This window comes from Lepisosteus oculatus, chromosome 4 (genome assembly GCF_040954835.1).
Source record: "Lepisosteus oculatus isolate fLepOcu1 chromosome 4, fLepOcu1.hap2, whole genome shotgun sequence".
In the NCBI taxonomy this organism is placed as follows: Eukaryota; Metazoa; Chordata; class Actinopteri; order Semionotiformes; family Lepisosteidae; genus Lepisosteus; species Lepisosteus oculatus.
Window position 1 is genome coordinate 22303264 of NC_090699.1, and position 27233 is coordinate 22330496.

Genomic DNA, 27233 nt, shown 5'->3' on the forward strand with positions numbered 1-27233 from the left:
TTCAGAATATACACTACCAGATGTCTTAGACATCCTTCTGTCTAAGGATGCTATAACCATATCATACTATTCAATACAATACACTGACCTTTACTTATTGGAAGAATGAAGGAGTCTAATTTGAAAACACTACACAGCTTTCTGTATATAGACATGCAATTGAAATGATTTGCCAGTGAGAGTATTACAAACAGTTTCCTATCTGAGCATCATGACACAAACCAAGAGACACCAATTATTACGACAGATCACCTTCATCTAGATGTGAAAAATCTCTGTACAGCATAGACCAACCAATGGGTTATCAGAGTCACAATTTTCAATTTACTAACTAACTTATCACCATATCACCCTCACTGTTGACCTGCCAACAATGGATGATAGCCACAGTTGTTTCCAGGTGGCAGAGATGGATCAGAATGACAGTTGTATTTGTACAGCTGATTAAAGAAAGTATGATAAGGGTGCTCCTGCTACATTGGTAGGTTCTATCTTGTCAAAATGTAGGACAACATAATTGCTTTTATCCATTCTCTTAAGGGAAATGGTAGAAAATGATAGTCATGCTTTAACTCTGTAGAAGTAGTGCTGGTGTTAAGTAACAGCTTGAACCCTGAACAGCATTATGAAGCAAATTAAAATAAATCTGATTCCCTTCCATTGGACATTTACAGTAACAAAGAACATACCTTACATCCAAAACAAGTACGAGTACGACAGAAAAACATAATCATTGTATTGATTCCTTGGTATTATTTTTTGCCATTAGGAAGAATTTAAGCTTTGTTCCCTTTGACTAAAAATACAATGATAATCATTCAATTTAATATATTCAAAAATAGGAAGGGATCGTCTACCCTACAACATCCAGAAAAGCCACTACACAGCAGATCAGGTAGAGAAGTGAGAAACTTCTCCACCAATTGAATTAAGGGAGAACTTTAGAAAGGCCTGGCTGGTTAGTCATGGTTGTTTTCTGTTGATGACACTGATGAGTTGGTCACACAGATATTATACTGGATAAAAAGCTAGCTACAAGATGTCAGCTTTGACCCCTTTAAGATGTACCACTGTAATCCTAGAACTCTCTATTACTGATTTCTGTCAGTGCCCTGCACTTTAGGACTGGCTTAAAGGAATATGAAAACTGTTGGCTTAACAACTTGTGAATATATTTACTGATTAACTGATTAGCTTCGAACAACTCAACAATCAGTACAATGATCACCCCAACTCCACACACTTATTTTCTCCTGGAATTTCCTGCGCTGTAGCCACTGCAGTCTGGAAACCATGACAGATGGATCAGACAGATACGGTAATCCTGCATTATTATTATACAACATTATTTTAAGCTTCTGCCTTTCAGGACAAGATCTGTACCTCACAGGGCTGGTTTCCTGGTTTCTTTGAGTAGTCTTCTGACTATTGCAAAGATCACATCATTCTTCAGGAACTACTCTTACATACTGTACAAGTGGTTTTTGTGACTGACTGTCTTGAGTGGATGACAGGGTTCTTATCCTATACTGTATGCAAGCATATCGGCTGTATGCAATTTTAAATAATTTGCAATTTATCAATAACAACAGACTTTTTCCTTTATTACGTAACTAGCAGAATAAATACATAGGGCGCAGACTGAATTTATAGGGTGTTCACAACAGTTGCTTGTTATCAATACTTTGAATAGACTTCACCAAAAAAGGAAATAAGTCAATTGCGATCATAGTGTCGTGAAAGTTATGACGTTATGTCCACTATGAGACCATTCCATTATGTCAAAGCCAAAGAAACATAAAACAAGCATGTTGTAGCTATGTACAGTATGTACATGTACAGTAGCTTACACAGTAAATTTATATTTTGTTAGTGAACATATACAGTACATTACATATAGTATTTAATTTCAAGATTAATTATAGTGTTTACAGAAAGTCTATATACTGTACTGTACCCCTTCCAAAGTAACACATTTTGTGGCCTGAAATCAAGATACACTAAATACAAATTTATATTACCTTTATTTACACATTGTAAAATAATCTCTACCCATTTTTCTAGGTTTTCTTTTTTAATTACATTTCAGAATGTTTGACCATTTGTGTTTCACTTGGAGATTGTTTTGTTGTGTAAATAAAGGAGAACTAAAATTGTATTTATTGTGTCTTCGTTCCAGTGTGTTAGGCCACAAAATGTTTATGGAAAATATTTTGGAAGTGCGCAAACACTTTCTATAGACATTGTATTTACATTATAACTCCGATTTTGGTGATGACTGCCATTTCTGTCTTCTTTGTAACTGATGTTTTTCATGGATGCTAAATACTTAAATAAGGACAGTAAAGAGCCTGCAGGAGTTCAGTAAATTTGCATCTTAACCAGTCCTGAAAGTTGGCATATTTCAAGACAACAATGTACCCACGTAGATATGACAACTCATGTAAGAAATCATCTGTAGATTATAAGGAAGGGAAAATGAAACCAGAAGATGTTGGTAATTTCTAGGAGATTGTTGCATTTCATTTGAAAATAAATAAAAAGAGGTGACCTAACACTGAAGCTTAAAAAATGTGGTTAAACTGGAACCAAACATACTCCTGGTAATAGCAATCGATTGAGGGCAGTCTGATCATGCTCACTGTGGTTGAGATCAAGTACAGTAATGATGCAGACCACAGCAGACCTTTCCTGATCTGTAAGATGACCATAGAAGAGACATACCAGATTGTTTTTAAAAAGTAAGTTCGTTTATCAAAAAGCATTACTGCATGGTTGCATTTGCCTTCATTATTTTTGTCAACTGAAATAGTACTGTATGAGGTGTCTCCCTATGCCTCCGTGCTGTAGAGATAACCTCTACTGGGTCCTCAGAACACATTTACAAGTGATTTCTGGGGATTGATTTCTTCACTCCTCTTCACAGCACGAACTGCCGGTTCTCTTGGCTTTGGGCATTCAGGATGCACATCAACACCTGTCTTTTGACTTTCCTGAATTGGATGATAACACTTGTCAACAGTTTACTGTGGAAGAAATCCAGTACTTCGCAAATTCCCTGCTGAGTTTCTTCAGTACACTGTTCACCAGCAAATATGCATCTCTTTCCAAAGTATACCTGTTCCTGTGAATATCCCTTGTAATTCACAGCTGCTTATTGTATAAGTTGACTTGGTTCTAATTTTCTCTTCATGTGATCAGAATATGTTAAATGTAGCTTACCTAAAGAAAAAACAATACTGTACCTATGTGAAGTTGTTTGAAAACGCACATGCAAAGATACAACATTTGAGATTTTCCTCTTTCTATTTCCTTCAAAGCAGAAATTCAAATTAATGCATGCTCTGTGGTTAAGAAACCATTTTATTGTGAGAAAAATATATTCCATTAATAATTCGTCTTAATTTAAAGTATAAACAGTACTAGTTCTTTTAAATTAAGTTAATTAAATTTAATGATGTTTTTGAACAGTGTAAATTAAAGTGTGTAGGACAGACATCAGCATATTAAAATATATTTAAAAATGATTTCCGATTTTATTTACTATTCTTAAAAATAACTGCAAAAATATAAAAAAACATAACATATTTTTTGGATGTAATGCTTAATATAGAGATATCATACAAGGTTACAAATGAAGCTAAATACAATCGACCCACACTGAACATTTTGTGTTAGTCTCACAGTGAAATGAAACTACACATTTCTAAAACAACCAGGGTCACATACTGTATGTGCACATTTATTGAAACTGGGAGACTGGCCAACTAACTAGCAAATAACCTCAGTCTGACAGTTTGACTGGAAGCAGACCCCTTTCAAGCAGGGTTTTGACTTTGATGGTGAGTTGACATCAATCCAGATTTTTTTTAATAAAACGGTACTGAAGCCTGATATATTGGTTGTTTACTCTCAGACACCTTGTATTTCTATCCAATTGCTTGCCTCTGAATAGAGCTCACTTTAAACATTGTGAGGAAGCAGGGGATTTTCACTTGGATTTCAGAAATTTAGCTTCTAAAAATGCTTGAGACCAATCCGATTGTATACAGTCTATATACGGTATGTAGGGGGAGAGGGGCTTGGATATTTAACTTGTACCTACTTGGATATGTTTTATATTAGAAATACATTATAAAATACAATACAAATACAAAAGCACCAATTAAAAAATATTTTGTTAAATTGCACTAGAATGCATTAAAAATGCTGGTGGCAAATGTTCAAGACTTCACAAAATAAAATTAAGAATGTTGTCCAACAATAATTTAAAGGAAACCTAAACTTGTCTGTAAATACTCCAGAGGAGCAATTAATGTGGCCTCCAGGAAACCATTTATCAGCTACTGTATAAGTTAATATTTTCTTAAGACAAATATTATGAGATTAAAAGCAAAGCTTAATTTGTGATGAAAAAGGAGCCACAGCACAAGTGCTTATCAAAATTTAAACTTCTTATGATATTCATTTCCAGGTATTATGCAGTGGACTCCAGAATTATTGGCAGTCCTTGATAAAATCTAGAGAGGCCACATAGATAATGACAAATATTTAATACTCATATGCTAGGGGAATAAAAAAATACTTTTTTTTCAAAACATTTTTTTTTTCCATTTCAAGGTTCAATTGTAAACAAGTAATGCTGTTTTACTTGTAAAAACACTGGTGCCAAAATTATTGGTACCCTTAAGAATCCTTTCAAATACAATCAAACACATCAGAAAACAATAATATAGTTACACTTGTTTCAGTTAAGTTTTGTCTTAAGGAACTAATGTGTGTACTTAAGTGATTTCCTCTTTCCCCAGGGTATAAAAATAACACACACAGAAAAACCTTTTGTCATCCATTAGCATGGGGAAGGTCAAAGAACAAACAACAGAAATGAGGCAAACCATTATTGATCTTCACAAAGCAAATAATGGATACAGAAAAATAAGTAAATCCTTAAAAATACCTATATCAACTGTCAGATTGGAACTGGAACAGTAGTTAATTTGCCAAGAAGAGGATGCAAGCCCATCTTGTCCCAACGCCCAGTGAGAAGCACGGTGAGGGTGGCAAAGAAAAATCCAAAGATTTCAGTAAAAGAAATACAAGGATTGTTTGCGTCATGGAGTCATCCTGTCTCAAGCTATTTGGAAGGGTTGCCAGAAGAAAGCCCCTGTGGAGGAACAAACTGAAGTGCCTGGAGTTGGCCAAACGCTATTGGCACTTTGACTGGGAGCGAGTGCTGTGGTCAGACGAGAACAAGATTGAACTTATTGACCACCGTCATCACAGGTACATATGTTAGGCGTAAGAAGAGGGATTCATATACTGAAAAGAGCATCATACAGTACCTACTGTAAAATATGGTGGGGGGGCCTTTGATCCTCTGGGGCTGCTTTGCTGCCAGTGGTGCTAGGGCCCTTATTAAGATCAATTCTCAAAAGTACCAGGATATTTTGGCCAAAAACCTGGTTGCCCCTGTCAGGAGGCTGCATCTTGACCGAAGGTGGATTTTTCAACACGACAATGATCCAAAACACACTTCAAAATCAACAAAGAAATGGTTGACAGAAAAGAAAATCAACATTTTGCCACGGCCATCTCACTTTCCTGACTTCAACCCTATTGAAGCCCACCAGTTTCAGTGGAATGAGCTTAAGAGGGCTGTCCATAAATGCACACCTACAAACCTTAAGGATCTGGAAAGGTTCTGCATGGAGGAATGGTTTAGGATCCCTCCCAATGTGTTCACCAACCTGATGAAGCATTTCATGAAAAGACTTACTACCCTTATCCCTGCCAAGGGAGGCTCCACCAAGTACTAAAAACAGGGGTGCCAATAATTGTATTTCTTTTATATTGAGGAAAATAATGTATAATTTAATAGTTTTTTTGTCTTGGTTGATTCCATCAAATTATTAATTCAGGAAAATGAATTCCTTATGTTGGAAATATTGTAGCAGTAGCTACAAATGAGTAAAAGGCACAAAACGTGTCTTATTGGAGAACTGAACTATTCTTCAATGTTTGAAGCCTGGCCAGGATTAAGTTGATTGATTGTTTTAAAGATTTAATTGGGTAATCAGTCCTATTTTTTGTAACACCTGTGTGAGCCTAGGGGAGGAGCTTAGGGTTTTAAAAGGATGTTCCTCTTAGGGGGAAAAAGGAAGAAAGAAGAGAGAGTAAGGAAAAAATCAGAAAAAGTCAACTACCAGAGAAACCTGGAAGATTGCCTGAGCAACAGCTACACCTGCCAACGGACTGAAAATCAGTGTTTCAGTTTGTGTCATAGCAGGAAAGCCTTTGCGAAGAATATGTTTTTTTACATAACCACGGCAAAATAAGTAAGGACATTTCACAAAGGAGGATTTGAGGCTTCTAGGGGGACTGAGGTACCGCCATTACGGACCCAGGATTTACAACCTCTTCCAGGATAGTCTAGGTATAATCATAATCAGGTATAATCCACACCTGAAGAAGGCTCCACGGCCAAAACGTTGTGTTCTCTTTCTTCTTTTTTTCAGCATGGAATAGACCTATTACTTGTTCCTAGGTATAATCATGTTTAGTTTGCTGCAAAGAACGAACTGTTCTAATTGTTTTGGAAAAAGACTCATATTGCCTTACTTGTTTCGTGGTAGTTTAAATATTGGATAATATTGTGTTTCTCTTTAATAAAAATCTGTTTCCCCATCTGAATTTATCCTGCCAAAATTCATAAACTTAAGAGATACTTTTCACAAACCTGCTAACCCCGAAATCCAAATTGGATCGTTACAATAAAATGAACTCCTTGTTTTATACTTATTTTTCTTCTTCATATTTATCAAGGGCTGCCAATAATTCCAGAGTCCACTGTAGTATAATTGCCAATTCATTCTAGAAAACAAAAACAGATGCATTTTTCTGGTTTATTTTCTATCACTGAGGTGAGAAAAGTCTTGTGTACAGTGTGTACATACAGATAGATTCTGAAATTTCACCCAAAAGTTTTCAGCTCCTAAAGATGCTACTCAATCCTGGAATTTTCAGGGAAAGACTATGCATAGGGCTTTATGGTGAAACATGGAAACTCACTTTTTCTGGAAAGAACAAAGGAGACAACTGCTATTTCACCAGGAGATTCAGGCTTGTGGTTGATCCAGTAGCCTGCAGTTTGCTTGACTCTTGCTCCCAGACCAGACAGCCCTCTTTCACTGCTGTACTATGTGGATGGCCACTCTAGATATCAGTCCGCTTGCAGTGCTTAATTACAAGCGTAAACCCATATACTTTATCGTCTACACATATGTGATTAAGGTGTATATCAATGTCTGATTATTCTTAATGAAGAAACAAAAATGCTATATTCTTTATAAAAGGTGCATTTATTATGTAGCCTTAATTCCACAGCTCCAGGGAAACTGAAATCTTATTCAGTAAGTCTAAACACTATGGAATTCTCTGCAGATTTACTCACAAGCAAATTTAATGTGTTTAAAATTTGAAATACATACAGTAGGTACAGGATTATGTTATTAATATGTAAACCATAACTTCTTTGCCAAAAAGCTGTTTACATGCTGGAATTTCAATCGGTGCACTCCAGAACACCAAGCTGTCAAAAATGTCTCGGTCCATGTATCTTTTGCTAATATGAAGATTAGGAAATTGTTCAAGGGGTTTTAAACACGGGAAATTTAACTAATAAAAGCTTCAGACAATGCAATTGTTGCCCCACCAGTCTATGGTCTGGCCTTTTAAGTTACACCTTCAAGCTGCCTGTGAGCTGCAAATTACATACAGTATACTGTAGTAAATGCATAAATAATATGAAAGATAAAGTCACGATTGCATAAGTATTTAAATCTTTTGTGTGGCAAAGCTAAATTAATTTACAGTTGATGGACACAATTAGTTGAGTGGCCTCTGTTTGTGTTCAGTAACAGTGATTCACATCACAGTGGCAGAGATGGGAGAAAATGTCCAGGGATTAACAGTATCCTGGTCACTCCAAACCAGGGGGCTGTATGAAACAAGAAATTTCAAATGGGGTTTAAACCAAAAGCACCTAAGCGACATCACACACATGTGGCAAAAGTTGTTGTGATCAGACAAGACAGAAGTGTAACTTTCAGTTTAAAATGCAATGTTACACCTGATGGAAATCCTACATGTATGCATCTCTCAGTCAACACCATTCCTATCTTTACTGTTAAGCATGGTGGTGGCAGCATTATGTTGTACAGTTGGAGCAGTTCTGGCAAATATTATAGAAAAACCTGCTTCAGACCTTTTGTCCCTAGACTAGGACAAAAATTTGCCTTTGAGCACAAGGATACAAAGCTACAATGCAGTCACTTAGAACATGTAATGTCCTTGAGTGGCCCAAAGCACTGTCTTGAATCCAATGAGTATCTGTAGAAATCGCTGTCCTTTAGTGATCTCCAAGCAACCCCAGAGAGCTTGAGCAATTCTGCCGAGAGGAAGGAGTGAAAATTGTACCAAGCCAGAGTACAAAGTTAGAGAGTTACGCAAAAAGACTCGTAGGAAACTGCTGCCAAAGGTGTGCAACCAAATATTGAAATGTATGTAATCAACATACAGTATTTAATTTTTTTCTCTATTAGTTTTAGTTAACATTTACTATAATGCAACTTATCCTTAAAGGTCTTCAGGTGGGGCATTTAGGTTTTGAAAAAAAAAGTTTACTTTTAACAGACTAAAGACTGTTGCAAAACACTGTACTGTATTTTAAAGAGTACACTTTTTCATTAGCTGTGTTTAAACTGAATCCTGAGTGGCAACTGTCAAACAGAATCTGACAGTAGTATGCAGGGATACAAGAGAGCAATACAATACAAACATGCAGGCCAAATTTAAAGGTCATACAGCTAATAGTATGACAAGAACACACTGTCATTCTTATTTTGGTCCAGATGTTCAAGCTTGAAAACAATGGTGATCTAGAAATACATGAGAGGATTGTGTATGAATGATTTATTGAAAGCCTGCACTCTTGTGTGACTTAAATTCCCAGCCTAACTGATGGTTCTACATACAAAGAATATATATTTTTTTCACACTATCTAGACAATTCACAAACTGTAAAGCAAGCATTTTGATGACATGCACTACTGAGAAACCTCCCTCAACTTTCCATGGCACTAGGTCTGCAGTTAAAGACAGGATCGACAAAAATTGTGCTTGACTGTCAGTCTCCTTTTTTTTCTTTTGATATGCTCTACAAACTTAAGCAGCTACTGTACATGTCTGTCTTTAGCCATATTCTAAAGTGTCAAACACAACTCCTTATCAATTCAGGCAATATTCAAACTTTTTTTCCCAAGGTATTTGTAAGCCTACTAATAATTTAAGTGATAGAGAACAACCCTGTTATAAAACCATTTTGAAATTCCAAGCAAATAGTCAGTTGAAAAAACACAATCAACACCACAAAAGTGAGTTACGCTTTTGATCAGATCACATTTATTTTTCATACAGTAGGTGTGGAATATTCAATATAGCGTTGGTATTGCACTATTACAAAATGGGGTCTATCCATTTGGAGTCAGTGACCCATACGAGCAGCTGCAAAGCTAGAACGACTCTCTGTGCCGAACAGGGAAAGTATTCATTAGCCCCAGCAACCATTAGACTGATGCACCTCATTAACTATCATGCTGTCTAAGCCACTATAGGAATTTAATTCAGATATGCACAGTGAAGCTACATTTCATGAGGTTTACTAACATATTCAAGGCACTAGGGAAACAGCAATCAATATTATTATTTAATTACTCGGATGCACACGTTGTAAATATGACAAAAGTAGCCTACTTAAGTAATGTCTAGAGGAATACATACACTCTCAAACACAGGTATAGAATTTGTGTGCATTATACAGTATTATCAAACTAGAACATTGACCATTACTCAACAATGCAATAGATACCCTGTGTTTGAAAACGAAATTTTGGTTTCACAAAAATGTTTGTATATTTTATACCTCCTTTGCCATAACAAAGTTTACCACTTTCTGAAGGAAATTCTTTTTTGCTTTTATTTACTGACTCGATTTTATTAAACAGATTTAAATTAAACTACAAAATACAAACGAGAGTTGGTATTAAGTAACTCTTAACAGTGGCGTCGTAATGTAGTACCCTAGGGTGAAAATAAAATCCCGATTGCACATTCGCCACAATTATTTTAGCGAGTAACGTACGAATCAAATACTTGTCAGTAAAAAAAAAACATACTGTATTAACAGTAGCTTACCGTCCACTTCTGCCTCGCATTATACCGGTGATAAAAGCCGATGATGAGATAGCAATATCAGAAAACAGGCTTCGTAAGCACACAGCTTGTGAAGATGCGAAATGTTCAATTTAAGAAAATGACTTCTAGTAAATGACAGTTATTTCAGAGGTCTCTGCGGCATCAAAGTCAGCTGTATTGTGTTTCTGAAACCCAAGCGGAAGGAACCAGCCATAAATGCATCAATTAGCTCTTTACCACCTTGGACTCGATCCAAAAGAAAAAAAAGACACTGATGAAAAAGCGCAGTCGGCGCAGACAGAGCAAACTAACCGCAAAGGGACACAATATTCAAGGAATTTGCTGAAGCATTTTGGAAGTACTCGAGTGCCTGCTGTAGAAACTCCTCAACACCGTTAAACATGCCTTACACAACGAGACCAACCAGCAGCAGCTTCGGAAAAACCTGCTATTAGTTTACCTTAGGCAACAGATTGCACTCAATGTTTACAGTAATAGGATGAAACCTTCCTATAATCCGACGTTTATGATGCGTCCCCACGCGCTCTCAAAACTTGTTCACTTGCAAGAAAGATGGGATTCCACCTGTAAAAGGTACCATTACGCCAAAAGGATAGCGCACGCTGCTTTTATGTTTAATTTTATGTTGAGCTATGATACATCTTCCGATTTATAGTTGAATTTATATGTATAACAATTAGCCCTTTATTAATCCGGACAGCTTTCTGAGTGTTTCCATGAATTATGTACAGTATCATGTGCAAGGTAACTATTCTGTTCCGGTAGTAGTACATCAATACCTATAGTTACAACCTTTCTTTTCCGTTGTTTGTTTCTTTAAGCTACGTAACAGAAAACATGTTGATTTACAAAGGTGCTTTAGTTTGTTTTGAGACTATAACACGTTTAGGAAGATACGACTAACTAGGTTTAACATTTACTGCTATCTTTGTAACACCGGTGAGTACTACAATAGGTTAAATGCATCGTGTCCTATATGAAAAGCACATTTTATCTTTAATTTCTTGTAATTTGTATCCTCCTGGTGATACAGAAACGTATCAGATCAATGGGACGAAAACTGCATTTACGTCAAAACTGGTCTTTTGGGGGAAAATGTTGTAGATTATTCAGTATTTACACTGATGCACACTATCCACCAAGCGCTTTCAGTTTCTAAGATTAAACATACAAAAAAAACAGCTCTTACCATATTATCTTCAAATCCTTGCAAATCCTACCCGGATAGTCTTAGATAGAAACTGCTTCTAAGTATAAAAGGTATCCTAGGCAATCTCTCGAAATCGGGACTCTACTGCCCTCTGTCTTCGATTTGTTTCATTTTAAAAACGGAAAAATGGAAACTCAGCAATAGCAATTAGTTCCCTTGTGCAGCAAATTCAGACGACAGGCTAGGGAGCTAAAACACGCGTGTGACAAAGAACTCCTCACTTCAATTCTTGTTAAAAGGTGCCCGAACCCAAGAAACATTTATCAGACCTCTCACTACTCTTCCTTCTCCGGGACTATGTCAGTGGGTAAGCAAATTGACCAGACGTCCAAGCAACAGTACATGACGTGAAAGCGGTAATCTTATTATGCCGAGCAGAAACGGTAAAGCTGTGTAAATCTGCATTACCCTACATCAGAGTAATCTGTCGGGAAGTTAGCACTGTTGGGGGTGAACCCCCCAGCCTGATTAATATTTTATATCCCGTAAATACACAGATTAATTATTATTAGAAATAAAATTATACACGTACAGTTTATGATTTATAAAACATTTACATCTTGTACACTGTATACATGTACAGTATGCACGTACATGTAGTGTGAATATATATATTTAAAATAACATTAATAATTTACTTTCCTTACAGTAAAATAAACCACCTTTCAGATCACAGTGCACCATTCCACTGCACTCATTTAACCGTCAATATGTGTGCAATGTGTGTGATTTTTTTGGCATTCAATTAATTAGTAGTGAAAATCAACAACATAGTAAAAGTGTATCAGTATTTCTATGATGTAAATACTGGTAATTTGAGTTTACAGTAAGTCAGTGATATAGCATGGAATACTGTCTGTCCATTTGGCCACTCAGCGGTATTAACTTCAATAATACTGTTTTCAGAAAACCAAGGATTTCTAACTGACCATCAGACGTAATGAGTTCTGCCACTCATGACATCTTTTCACTTTTATCAAATAGCACCTACAGTACAGTACTGGAGTTTGATCGAGCATCTCGTTATATGTTTGTTCTTCAGTGTGAAAAAACACAGTACTGTTTGGGTTAATTAAAAACATACCATACCCCAAAGGAGAATCTTAGGGCTATTTAATACGAGATGCCAGTAAATAAAAATAATGAAACAGAAAAGCATTTATTTACTGTAGATGTAATTGTGACAGATACATTTACATACTGTAGTTACATTTAGTCATGCAAATACTCAAAAGCAGACATAGTTGGACATCAATTCCCATATGCAGTTTTTGATTAATTATCCACTCGTGTGTCATGATTGTGAAAAAGTTTTACAGAAGTAGATCAGAGATATTCTGACAACACCATGGTCACAAAGCATGTCTCTAAAGTCCTTTCAATCTGCTCTTCTAACCTCTGCACTATTTTCATTATCTGCCAGTTATTAAACATAATGTAGCTGAAGTGGGGCTTATCTACTCTTTTTTACTACTTTTTTTTCTCATTTATGAATAAGAAGAGCATAAGAAGGGTTACAAAAAAGATGGCACCATTCATTCTGTCATATGCATTTGGTAATTCGTAGCTAATTGATCCAAGGACGTCACCAAACATTTAATGAAAGATGCCAATGTACAGGCTTCAACAAAAGGATTGAGTAGCTAATTCAATTTTCCTTCAACCATTTTGGTTGGTTAAGAAGGTAAAGTACAGTAATTCCTGTTGCTCTGTCCTGTATTTGTGTTCTATGGTTTATTTCACTGTTGAAGTCCACTGGGTTGACCTTGTCTGTGCCTTTGAGGCTGCTGAATTTGTTGTCTCCTCTGTTCAAGAGTAAAAAGGTTCAGTCCTTTCAGCCTTTTAGTGTAGAATATTCCTTTAAACTCCAAAATGTATATGGTTGTCCTTCACTGGACTGGTTTCAGAGCAGCAGTATACAGTATTTTCCATAAAGTGGTGACCAAAAATGTTGACATAATATTATTGTAACGAATACGCCCCTGCGCATTATCAGGGATTTTTGCTGACAGGCTGAGGAAGGTCTTCTTTAGCTTAGCCAGCAATACCCCTGTTGAGCAACGCTGGAGACCCGGGTTCAAGCCCATGTGGTGAGGGGCGAACTGGGGCGGGAGTGGCGAGGGCACAAGCCCAAGAACCCAAATTTGCTACATAAAACAATGCATTATACTGTACAATTTTGCATACCACCTATTGCTTTAAATTCTGTGCTTCTGACTATCCACCCTTACATTTCTTTACCTTTTTATTACTTGCCTAATAATTTTGTAGTTGATCTAATTATAAAAACACAATATTCAGGCATTTGTTTCATACTGTACAGTATCTGACAATAAGGCTTGTGTCAATCTAGTCTTGATGAAGAGAGTTTCTATTTGCAGAACATAGAGAATGTGAACAATAAATTAAGAGGAGTTGCACTTTGTGCCTTTATCTCTCTCTCTGTGTGTGTGTGTGTGTGAGAGAACATGTGCATGACTGTGTGGAGAAAGAGAAAAGACATCACAATAAAAAAGCCAATACCTAGACTAGTCCAAGCCAATAACTATTCAAAGAGATGACTACAAAACGATTAGTGGTTGTGAAGTTACGGATAATAAGCCCAATTAAAAAATGGAAATGGAAATTTCCTGAATCATCAGAAACACACAACAGGAAATTACTGAAAACCAATGCAACCTCACACAAGGTGTTTGATGTTCTACTTGGAATTCAGCAAAATGTTTTATACTGTACTGTATGCACCTACAAAAAGTAAGGATTCTTACAACCAACCAGGAAAGAGAAGTTACTATGTGTCCTACCATTGTGGAAATGTAATAAAAAATGAAGAAATATAATTAGCAACAAAGTTTAAGTTCCGTTTATTAACACATTAGGGCTTTGTTTTTCATGCTTAACTACTGTAGATATCATGTGTCTGAAAGACAAATCTAAAAAGCTACTTTTTGTTGATAACAGAGCATAATGAAAAAAATAAACCAATACAAAATACATCAGTCCCCTGTGTTCCATATACTGCAAATGTTTTTCACTGTATACTTACAGTACATTTGTTTTTTATTATCTGTAGAAGACATTGTAAGTCAACATAATATGGTATATCTTATTGAAAACTAAAACAAATTAGACAAACTTCAGCATTTTTTAGTTTATGTCCAAGGGGTAGAGTTATTTCTAATTTTAATAAATATATATATATAAAAAACTTTATTAGATAAATACAAAATTGAAGAATAAATTAAAGCAGCTGTAAAGAAAGAAATGCTGTCACTAAAGTCCATTTTGGCTGGCAAAACTAAATAAGAAGTAAAAAGAGAGGATTTTTCTTCTCTTTGTTTTCAGAAAGCTGCATGATTTTGGTAATTGTTGTGATAACCTGGAGCCTATCCCCAAAGTATAGGGATCAAGCAGAACTGTATCATGAACAGGATAGTTGTCCACTCCAGGACAAACACACAGGGACAACTGACAGATACCATTTAATGTATTTTATGTAGGTGGGAGTATTCCAGCCTACTACTCAGACACTGAGAGAACAGCCAAACTACACAGAGAGTACTGCAGTCCCAAACTGAACCTTTTAATAAAAATGCAACCAAGAATTATGTAGAATTTCTAAAAAAGTCACATCTCATTAAAGTGTTTAATCAAAGTATGTACCTGCACATGAGGAGTATTAAAAATGGAAACAAAAATCAGGTGAAAACAGAGACTTTAGAAAGGTATTTATTCTGTTGAAAAAAAATGTATTTGACAGGCAACTAATTACAATTCAAGCTACACCAGGATAAAGTGCTTGTTCATATACAGTATACATAGAGTGTAAGCTATTATAGCTCATAAAATTGTTTAAGAACCACACAGTTCTGAGTGCATGATTGAGAGGCAAATGTTAGAGGAGCTGTATTACGTTTTGTCCTAATGTAAGATCGTCAACTGTCCAGTGCTGTGTTCATGAATTAGACTCAAATGTATGGGGGTGTGACATTGGCAATCAGCCTGTTAGATGACTACTACATAATAAGCTACAGTAGTTATTTGTTGCTCAGTTAGGTTTTAAATGTCAAATACTGTATTAGCATTAGAAGGTTTAGAAATATTTCTGTCAAGCTGTGCTTTTACACAAAATTAAATTGTTGTGTGGCTTGCTAATTGTACTCATTTTAACTTAGTCAAAATGGAAAGAGACCAATATACTCCACCAAACTCATTTTCTGCTGCACTATATACTGTAAAGCCATAAAAATAATGAATTCCTCTTATTATTGAATTTGTGTTATATGATATACTGTACAGTATAACATGGGCAGCATAGTGGCACAGTGATTAGCATTGCTGCTTCACAGCACTGGGCCCCTGGGTTCAATTTCTGGGGTGCTTTTTGCCTGGGTTTTGAGTTTGGAGTTTGTTTTCCCCATGTTCTGCCAGGTGCTCCAGTTTCCTTCCACTGTCCAAAGACATACAAACCTATTAACATAGGATAATTGGGTTCTGGGAAAATTGGCCCTGGTCTCAACATATGAGTGTTAGTATACTGTAAGTGTGTGCCCTGTGTTGGACTGGTGTCCCATCCAGAGTAAATCCTGCCTTGAGCACGCTGCTTGCCTTGTTAGGCTTTGGCTCCCCTGTGATTCTGTATTGGATAATTGGTTAAAAATGGATAGATGGATACATAATGTCTTAAATCTCCTAATAGAGACACTGTTACATATTATTTTATTTTATATAATATGTAATTAAGTATTAACAGTTGTTTACCCACTGAAGAGATACTTGGCTGCTTGCTCTACCTATATAGTGTTTCATTCTTGAAGGAAAATTAATTACGTTTTTATCTGATTCTAATAAATGCAAAATGTACAAAGTCAAGAAACTGTTGAATCCTCCAATCACTGAAATGTTTCTTTTAATAATTACAATGCTTTTTAAAGCTGCAAAGTCAACAGCAATATTTGAAAAAGAAAATAATGACTATTGTGGTATTAATAATATACGTAACAGATATTTTTCCTGACGTCCCAGGAAATAAATATTTTTGCAAAGCAGATGTTCATTTCCTGGAGCGCATAGAGTGATTGTCAGTAATTGTTTAGTTATTCCCAATAAATGATTTAGACTACACATCTGTTGTCCTGCTTATTTTTTGTCCTGTCTAATTTTTACAATTTCTTGATCTTAATTTTATAAGTAGAGTAATTCCAAAATGTTTTTTCAACAATAAATTCCCAATTCATTGTCTCTAAAGTCAAGCCAAGATGGAAGTGAGCAGGATTAATACTTAGGGAACATTCTTATCTGCCCAGTTCTACTTTTCAGCTGATAAATCTAATGACCCACTAAGACACTGAGCAACTCAGTACAGGAGATGAGAGCTCAGCTAGGATACTCTCCCTTCAACTTTTTATATATTGCAGAGAAAGTCTAATATATCCATTATGGGCAGGCAAAGGTAAGGCCATACACATTAACTAATTTGTACTATACCATTATTTCCTCATTTAGCGTTCCACATAATTATTTTTAATAGCTCTAAAAAGGCACTTGCAGTGTCAAGATATGTCTGCCTGGGGACAGGTACAGTACTTTCCAAAAACATACAGTCATGATGTCCAGTTTTGTTGAATTAAAAATAATGTACATTTTAATGAAACTTTGAATTCTCAAATGGACTACTTTCATGGGTGAAAAGTCAGATACTGTATCAGCACAAACTGCAAAGCAAAAAAGAAATGTTGATTGCATACATTTGCATCCTCCTGGGTCAATACCTAGAAGCAGCGCTTTTGGCAGCAATTACTGTGGTGAGTAATTTTGAATATGTCTCTATTTGCACACTACAATTGCTTCATTTCTGCCCATTCTTCTTGTTCTTGGCACACTTGCTCAAGCTCTGTTGTGTTGGTTGGGGATTGTTGATAGACAGACAGATTGTCTATTAGATTCAAGCTTGATGGGGCCAGTCAAAGACATTCCTTGTGCTTTTGGACAATATCCATCCCTGTGTAAGGTCTTTGGCAGACTGAAGCAGGTTCTCCTTCAGTCGGCTAAGTCGTAGGCAAGTTAAAATTTACCTTTACTTTGCTCCAAGCATTTTCTCTCAATTGATTCCTTAAAGAAATCAGTGGCCAAACTTTTAGACTCATTTATTAAATTCACTACCAAATGAACAAGATGGATGAACTCACTTTCTAATGTTCATCAGTGCATTGCATATTAATATGTCCATTGTACACATTTGAACAGTGCAGTAGGTGGGGTATTACAAATGGTTATGGAAACATTGGAAAATGCAATATTTTATACTAATTATTTTAAGCAAATATGCTTAAAATCTGTAAAATATGTAGGCATTATTACAGAAAATGTTAAGACTGTTTTGATAAATGTTAAATTTTTTCAGTGAATACGCCTTTGGTATGGAGACTACATGCTTCATACAGAGTCTTAACATCTCTTTATACAGAGCTTAACATTTGGTTGTCATTTGGAGCCGTACAATTCATTAATGAAATACTGTTTAATAATGAAATAATTCTGCATTACTCGGAATACATCCCACAATCCATCCAAGTTGTTTGGTGGCACTTTGCAGCATATATAACCCTATTTGGCCTCTAATGTTCACAACAGCTTCTTTAGATTTCAAATAGTTATTCATCACATTGGTGTTTGGGGTACATTTGGGCTGAAGTTGAAAGTTGAATCCCTGCCCTATGACATCCATTCCCACTGTAACTGCGGGATCCAGATTCTGCCTAAGTTCAGTAGTAAGAGTACTCTCAATGTTATGCAAATCCCTGGCACAATCGGCTGAGAGGATGTCCCATAATTGCATTGATCCATCTTCATAACTCACTGTGGCTGTTGTATACTGACTGTTATATTACTCTCAAGAGTGGCTTTGAAAAAAAAAAACTGCTGTTGATTATTGCCGTACAGCTCTGACTCAGACTCATCTGCAAAGTCCCTCTGTTTTCACTCTTGATCATCCCACTGTTACATTTCTTTCCTCAGCAAGGATTTCTCAGCAGCTACATGCCCATTGAGGCTATTTTTCTTTAATGTGTATTTTACTGTTCTTGAAAATACACTTCCTCCTGCACTTGGCGGAATGCTGTTCACAAGAGCTTTACTGGATCATCACCTATCAAATAAAAACATTTGCTTTCAGGAACTTGATGGCATTTTTGGACAGTATGGATTTCTAACTGAGCTGTTTGTAGTTAACATTTCAATTTTGCAAAAAAGATACCAATCTATTGTGGACACTTTATATTTTATACACACTTTTTTTCCTTTGTTTCCAACCATTTTTCCAGAAGTATACATTTGGTACTTTCAACAAATACAGAAACATGCACACAAACATGATCTTTTCCCCCAAAACAATTGGGTGACCCATTCATTTTGTATGAAGGCGACACTAAATTGGCTGTGCTGTTCTTTCTGTAAGCCTATATACCTGCCTCCTAAGAAACAATGCAATTGCATACAGAACACAAACAGGCAATAAAAGATTTGACAGACTAGAAGAAAAGCAAAGTAAATGTAGTCTTTTCTTTAGGTTATTTTAAGTTATACTATTCTCAATAACTTCTCTTGTTGCATTACAATGGACGTTGTTTCAGTAGTAATGAATACGTTATTTGGAAACAAGAATTGTAATAAGGTACAACTGTAGGTCATTTGTGCTTTCTGTTTCATCTCCCTTAAAAAAAACTCCACTCAGGTCTAGCGCTGTTGCTGAGTTTGAACTCGAAAACCAAACACTTCCTTAAATTCTATTTTAGAATATTTTTATTCAAGTATAGAAATTCAGTATGAGAGATTATTGTTTTTAAAATAAAATCAGCATAGTATAGGGCTAATAAAGTGATGTTAATGTTAATGTTATTACTGTATATGCACTTGTATTGTTCAAGTACACCAGTATCATCAATCCAAATTAATTTGAACAGTAAATATTATGTACATTTTGCTCAATGAAGAAATTATTCTGTATGCGACATCTGCAGTCTAGTGCTTTCAAGCTCTAATCATTGAACCAATGTTAATTTCTTTATCTTACACATAATGATATGGATATTTTTATAGCCTTGTTGTGTAACTGTATTATATATGTTTTTCAGTAGAAAAGGATATCCACTTCCATTTAGGATAGTAGGCAACATTATATAAGAATGTTTTCATTGGTTAACTAATCAAAAATTAAATATTTTCAGATTATATGTATACGTATACGTAAGACAATCTAGATGCATTTTATAGTTCCCTCAAATATTCTGATACATTTCTTTAACCAGATTGAGGAATGTAAGGGTAATTCCATGTTAACCACTTGTTTCAGATGTGAATGAAAATAAAAGTGATTTTATGGAAAAATCTTAAATTTGACTATTAACAATTTCTGTGTTATGACGGTTTATACATAGACGGGGGCTATAACACAAGGCCAATGGTTTTTGAAACAGGTATAAGACAGACACTTAAAAGCACACACAAATAGATTTAGCTTCAGAATCTGTCACATAACTGTATATATATACATGTTAAACAGGAGCCTGGTGGGTCATCAAGGTTTTTTTAACAGTCCAGGCTGGGTAATAAAAATATGTGGGATAGGCAGAATCACACTGAAATGAACACACGAGGGAGTCACAACATTGACGCAGGTCTGGTCCCATGGTAGGGATCTCTTTTTGTTCTTCAAATTTGAATGATTATATTAGAAAAAGCAGCAGGATTGCAATTTTAAAATGCTATTCCAATTAGAAAAAAGAAAGAATGTCTTGATAAGAATGCACATAAGACTTTGGATACATTATTTACATTGTATGACTCTTTTAAACACACATTAAATAGTGGGGTGATTAAATAAGTCAGTTTGGGCATAACAGAGAGCCATAAGATAAAAAAATTCAGTGCTCTTATTTACAGTGCAGGAGAAATTATAATCAAATATAAAACAAAACACTAGCTCTTCTTTGAGCTCCTAATTAGACTTTTTCAGCCACTTTCTATCACACAGGTGGGCAGCTAAGCTGCTTATTGGCTTCAAAACACATAAGTCTCTATCCATGACTAAAGTTTCTCCAAAAAACTCTCTCATACTTAATGTCATTGGGCTCATATGTTGGTCTCATCTACTCTCTCTGTTATTCCTCTGGTACAGCACATACTGTAGCAGAGGTTGAAGTCCAACCTGGAAGCCTCAGCTTCCTGGTTTTAAATGTCATCCAAGCTATTATTGCCTTTCAATTGGTCAGCTGTTGACAGATAGTCATTGATCTCTAGGGAATGTGCTTCGGACAAGATCCCCATCTTGTCTGAATCTACTGCCCTCTTACAATGTCTCTAAAATAAATGCCATTCTGCCTGTCAAAAAATCTTTTACCATGGAATCATTCATATCTCAGGAAAAGAGAATGATCGTAAAATAGTATGGGATCCAGTATTAAAAGTCTTGACTCCCTTGTGTGTAAATATCAGCTTGATATTACCTTTCCCACATGTTTTGCATTACTCATCTAACACGAGTAAAACTCAGTGATGACCCACTGAGCCTCTATTGAATCACAAAAAGTTTGTAGTCCACATATAGGTTGAGACCTATTTTTGTTGTGTTATACTTCTTTCGATGGTTATTAGATTGTGAAAGTATTGTGTGTGTTTTTCAGAACAGAAAAAGAGGTTGAACCTATTCTCCAGATAAAAACACTTTATCCTCAGGAATATGTAGGATATTATTGCTCACATTTCAATAAAATAGATTTTAGTAACATTTGAAGGATTTTTATCCAACTCTTAACTGTATGGTGAGATTGGCTTGTTGAACTGTCCAATATGCTGAATGTGAAGGACTATTCCTGGTGTGTCAGAACAGATGTTGACAGGTAAACTCACTGAAGATACAAACATCATAATTATTAGCCAATTTTCTGTAATAAACAGAACTTCAATGAAAGAATCCAGTGACATATTTTGGAATTCTGATAAACGTCAACAAGAAAAGGAATAAAAAAAGAGTATGCATAAGGCACAAATATATTTAAAAAATAAACTATTTTGAACACATTGACAAATGCATAGAAACATGCTGGCCATTAAATAGCAATGCATTTGCTTAAAGGGTTATTACTTGGATATTGATTATTAAAGACAGTTTAATGGAATATAAACTATTTATGATCACTATAATTATCTATACAGTAGTAATATACTGTACAGTATATTAACACAACATCTAAATGGTTTATCTAAATCTATATACCTATTAAAACCTCTCCTAGAGGAGACTATTATACTATGGTACAAATGAAATACAGCCAAACAAAATAGTTATGTTTATAACCTTTTAAAAATGTCTTCCCCACGCAAAATCAGGTGTTAAGTGTAGCCTTTGCTACTAGAATCAGTCTTGCATTATAGCTGTATTTTATATACGCTTTTGTTTATGCTTGTGAGAAAAAAGCAAGCAGAAATCTTCAGCATGTATTAGTGACATCAAAGCTTGCGTAGTAACATCAAAACAGTAACTGTATGTAAGAAGACATGCCTTGAAATGAAAATGAAAACAAATCGTTCTTTCTATAAGAAAGAGATAAACAAAATAGACACAGAGATACATGCAGTTAAATTGTGTACATTATTATTGTAATGGAATAATCATCGGGAGAAAAATACTTACAAGCTTTCTGTCTGGAATATCAAGATGGAAATATTAATCAAAACAGTAATAAAAACTATTTTAAACAAAACCTTCACTGAATACAGTTTAAAGATACCAATTTAAGATAAAATACAGTTTATTCATACAACACTATAATAACATTTGACACCTCAGGTACATCATTGTTTAAGCAGAGATATGTTTCTCTTTGATAAAATGATGCTATCTAAGGTTACTACAGGTATGTTAATTTGCATAGAAGAGAATGCATTAAAAAATCACCAGTTGGCTTCAGGTTCAACTCAATTTCAGATCTGTATTGAATGAAAGTTATTGCTTTCTGGTGACTTCTTGAATTCCATCAATTCTCCATATTAAGACAATATTTTCCATTTCTAATAAACAACAAATCCATTTCATGTTCTTCCCTGTTACACCTATGATTTAATAAAAAATATCTGAGTGGACTACCTATCCATACTATGGGCATTTGTCAGTGCAATGTGCAGTACTGTACCAATCCATGGAAGTGCACTGTTCTATATCACAAATTTCAAAGCCAGATTTCTGGTTTTCAATTGCTAGAGGCTGTGCACATAAATAAACTGTCATCTCAGTTAGTGCTAACTGGCTTTTTCTGAAAGACCTATAATTGGAACACATGGAGAATAGAGTGTCCTGTCGAATGTTTTCGGAGGGATCCCTCAAGGATAAGACTGAGTTATTTTTTCCCAATGTCCAATGAAGACTTGGGGTTTTTTACATTCCTCTGGCAATAGCAAGAGCATATTATTTCTTTTGTAACCAGTGGCGAGAAGACTCATGAGAGATTATTAGCAGAGACTGTGTTGGTGGGTGGAGAGGGGAAGACGGGCCTTATATTTTTCACATAGGTGTAATTTCAATCTTAAATGTTTTGTATTTATGCCAAATCTATATGAATATACTGCATATGGAGGGGATATTAATTATTTTGCTGTACTTATTCCAGCCTGTCTACAACAATGTGTAAGAATTGTCTATAACAATCTGTAAAATCCCTGTTTCGGAATTACCTTTATTGTCTGGATTATGTTAGAACTATAAGTCTTTCCTTATAATAAGAATCCATAAAGAAAAACACTCCAGAGACATACTCAATTGAAAATTAGTACACTGGCAATGAAAACCTTATGTAAAGGGGGGAACAAGTCTCATCATCCAATTAAGAGATCTCGTTAACGTTTTAATTAAGAACCCCAGCTGGTGCCAAAGTAATCAATTACTCTTTAAGGGTGAATTGAACCCTTCTTGTTCCTGCACACAAAAGTACTTTTATAGTTAATCTGTAATTCTGTGCACAAAACACTACAATAAGACTAATTACAGGTGACAGCGCCAATAAAAAGAAGGTCAACATGACCTACAGTATATCTGTAAATGGAACTGAGCTTCATTTGTAATAACCTTCCACGAATTTCATTCCAAAAGTTGTTGCTTCAAAATAAACTTTTTCCACATCAGCCACTAAACATACTGCATACACAGCAAATTGTGATAAACGTAGTTCTTTACAAAAAGCTTTATCACAGCCAACCAAGTGCTTCCTTCTGCCATTCACCTTTCGTATAATCACAGTCTGCTCTTGCATAATTTGGAATACCAAATGGAAAGTCACAAGCATTTTAACTATTTTTTTAGTTGAAACGTAGCATGATCCAAAGTCACAAGAATAAGAAAATGTTTGCCATAGAGATGAAAGCCATAGGAAATCATTACATACTGTATAGTAAGCTTTTGCAAGAGATCATAAAAATTAGATAAACCATACTTTGTGGTTTGAAAGAAAGGGGTTAGATAACAAGAATCATCCTGTTTGGCATAAATCAGGTTCTCAAGGTTCACCAAAGACCTTGAATGGCCATCAAAAATGAAAAACTGATCATAAAGTACCTCTGTTCACATCCACATGTACAAGAACGAGAAGATTAGACCTTCAAAGTTTTTGGTTCACAAAGAGAACAGTTGTCACACTACTGCTCTTTAAAACAGCCTCTGCATAGCTTTTACATTTTTAACAACAAATTGAAAATTCTGCTTGGAGAAAAGGGAATTCAGTTTGCATTCCAACCCCTTAATGAGAAGTGCTGTGTTTATTTGTTTTGCCTTTACCCAAACTGCATTAAGTATCTGACAGTTTCAACTTTCTATAAGGAATTTCTTATGAACAATGCTCTCAGGATTCACAAGCTTAAGTGTTCAGTCTATTTTCTTCGGGCACAATGTTAATTTTCATTGATAGGAAAGACAGAGCTGGTGACAGCCAAGCATTGCAAAACAAGAGAAAAGAAAACTGGGCCAGTGAAACAAAAATGTATGGTGGTACAGTAAGAATGTATTCTTGAAAAAATTGAAAACATTCTTTAAAAAAAGCAGAATTCTTTATTCTAAAAAAATGAAATTCATTATTCTGATTACGTAATTCTTTAGGTAAATTAAAATTCAGGATTATGGCAACAGTACATACTGTACAGTATGAGTGGAGTACTAAAATTACTGATATGTCACAGTGCCTCCAATGAAAAAAGTTCCTTCCAGTATAAAAGCTTCCTTTATATGTCAAATATAAGTGTGAAGATCATAGGCCATACAATCACATATATCAGCCTCTAGGGCTTTGTGTGAACATCACTCAGATTTTAAGATGCTAACAATCAGGCAAATCCTTCATGCAAATCCTTCAATTAAAATTCATTTAATTGATTTAAATGAATTAGAAAGAAAACTAGAAAATATCTGTGCTAGTAACGCATGAAAAAACGGCAGTTTAGGTTTAAAAACTGTACAACAACTGAGAAATTAAACCAACCTGACTGCAAGGGTATGGCACATTTATTGCTTCACTTACTCTGTTGTATCGCAGGGTTCAAATCTATCCAATGTCCATCTACCTTGAAAAGAGATGTCAGGCCAAAATACAGTATAGCCCGGGTGATTGAAGTGACACAATGGCAGCCCTCAGCAAGTCTGTTCAGGGCTATACTGTACATGACCTTAAACTTTAGTCTAATCTATGCACAATAATCTAGGATTCTAGGCTTTCACTTATACTAGGACTAATTAAATCACTTTTATAAATCTGCCAGACACATCTCCTAACAAAATACTAGTTTTCACCCTAGTGCATAATTCTGCTGCTAAACTACACACTTTCCAAAATCTCACAGTTCAAGGGCTTTGTAAATGAAATGTGAGATCTTTACCTTATTATAATGTTGCTAATTGTACTCTTCTGCTAGAATGAAAGCCCCCAAGGAATAGTGGAGTGTACATATTGTACAATGTGCTCTAAATGTCAAACCTGAATTTGTTTCATACATTGTTTGAATTATCATTTTGTTATCATATCATATCTCTAAGTTTAAATTTATTCCAGTCTTATTCAAAAAATGAAATTAAGTAGCAGAATGTAAGAAATTAAAATTTCAGAAGAAAATATTTTAAGACATGTATAAATTCTTAGTTTTCAGCTTTGCTTAAACTGTCTAATGGAGATTTTTAGAACAGAGAAGCCAAAGAATATCTGTTCTTAACAGAAATATGTTACCATTCTTCTTTCCACGAAAATTAACAGAACTGTACATTTCATCTAGATGTCTATAAATACATCCATGCCTATCATAAACTCTAGGGGGCAGCAATAAAAAAGAAGGCAATGCTTATAAAAATGCTCTGAAATTTAATAAAGTAGGCGTTCTTTCATTAAATCAATTCAGTTCTTCACCTTGACAGTAAACAGGGTTACACTGTGTTTTTTTTTTATTTTACTGCTTTCATAAAAAACTATTGTCTGGGTAAAATATTGCAGCATAAGTTGCATTAAAAGTTTGTTGCATTAAACAGCTTGTCAGAACACTGCTTTTCCCTTTACATAGTAACATTCTTAACTGTTATGGATATTTGAACTATATACAGTATGCATGAAGAAAAACTCTTGGCTTTGCAATCTATAGCACTACTGCAACAGTTAAAGATGCAACACACAACACAATGCTAAAGATTTACAGTATAGCATGGAGTTAAAGACCTTTGTGAAAGAATGTATTGTTTGTTCATGACATCACCTACAGTATTTTCTTTTGTTTGGCGGATAAGCTTGGGGGCGTTCATTTGATAAAATTACTTTACACCCTTCTGAGACAATCAAAAATTCACTTTCTTTTCTGAACTGCTCCAAGCTTCATCTGTGCAGAACAGAAAAAAAAGGCTATCAGTAACACAGCAGCCAAACTGTGCAGAAGCTTCAGAAGAGAGCAAGATAATAATGTCACAGTAAATGGTTTTGAATACAGTAATAAACACATTTAAGGAGTTCTTCAAGTTTGGTTTTCTAATAATGAATTACCTGCTAGATTGCAGGCTACAGCAAAGCTGTAGCTATTGTACTGTTGTTCAGTTCTGTTGATCTGGCAGGGAGAGGGAGGAGGGGATTAATGGCAGTGTGCGAGTACAGTTGTACACATTGCCACTGTGTGTCTGGATTCAGAAGAGTGCATGCCTGGTCAGCCTGTGCAGCTGTATCTCCTATATATAAAAAATATATATTGCATGTACAAATCTCACATACAGATGCAGCCACGCAGAACGTGCAGTATTTCATCCAAATGTAAGGCGGTGTGTTGCGTTATGTAATTCACTGGCCTACGACAATCATAGGCAGCTCTTGAGGTGCATTAGATGTTAGTGGAACGATTGCTTTGTTTAATCTGTTTCTCTACTGTGCAAGTTAAAATCCGCTTAATATGGAATATTACTATGGGATTTTACAAGGAAATTCTGGTAGCTGAAAATAAAAACAATAGAAGTATAACATAATACTGTATATACCTAATGTATGTACAGTAGATAGTAGTGGTAGCTAAATATAAAAAAACAAAGTACATACAGTATTCCACCATCTTCAGAAACATTTTATGCATCATCTTTAACTAGGTAACTTACGGTGGTTATTTTGGAAAAGTTTTGACGTGACTGTTACTGTATAACTGTATAGAGATTTTATGTATTTTACAGTACTTTATAAAAAGCTATAATGTTTAT

At 35.2% G+C, this 27233-nt stretch overlaps 1 protein-coding gene across 10 annotated transcripts in view; it reads right to left on the minus strand.

Moving 5' to 3' along the window:
- Positions 1–27233, minus strand: part of pcdh15b (protocadherin-related 15b) — a 311541-nt gene that overhangs the window by 213517 nt on the left and 70791 nt on the right. The window contains exon 1 of one of the 10 annotated variants that reach the window (XM_069188942.1): positions 11462–11760. The exons of 8 other annotated variants lie outside the window; for them this stretch is intronic. The gene's annotated coding sequence lies outside the window, so the exon portion shown is untranslated. Of the gene's footprint in view, positions 1–10251; positions 10658–11461; positions 11761–27233 lie in introns of those variants that run through there. One more of the 10 variants, XM_069188943.1, reaches the window with a different exon arrangement.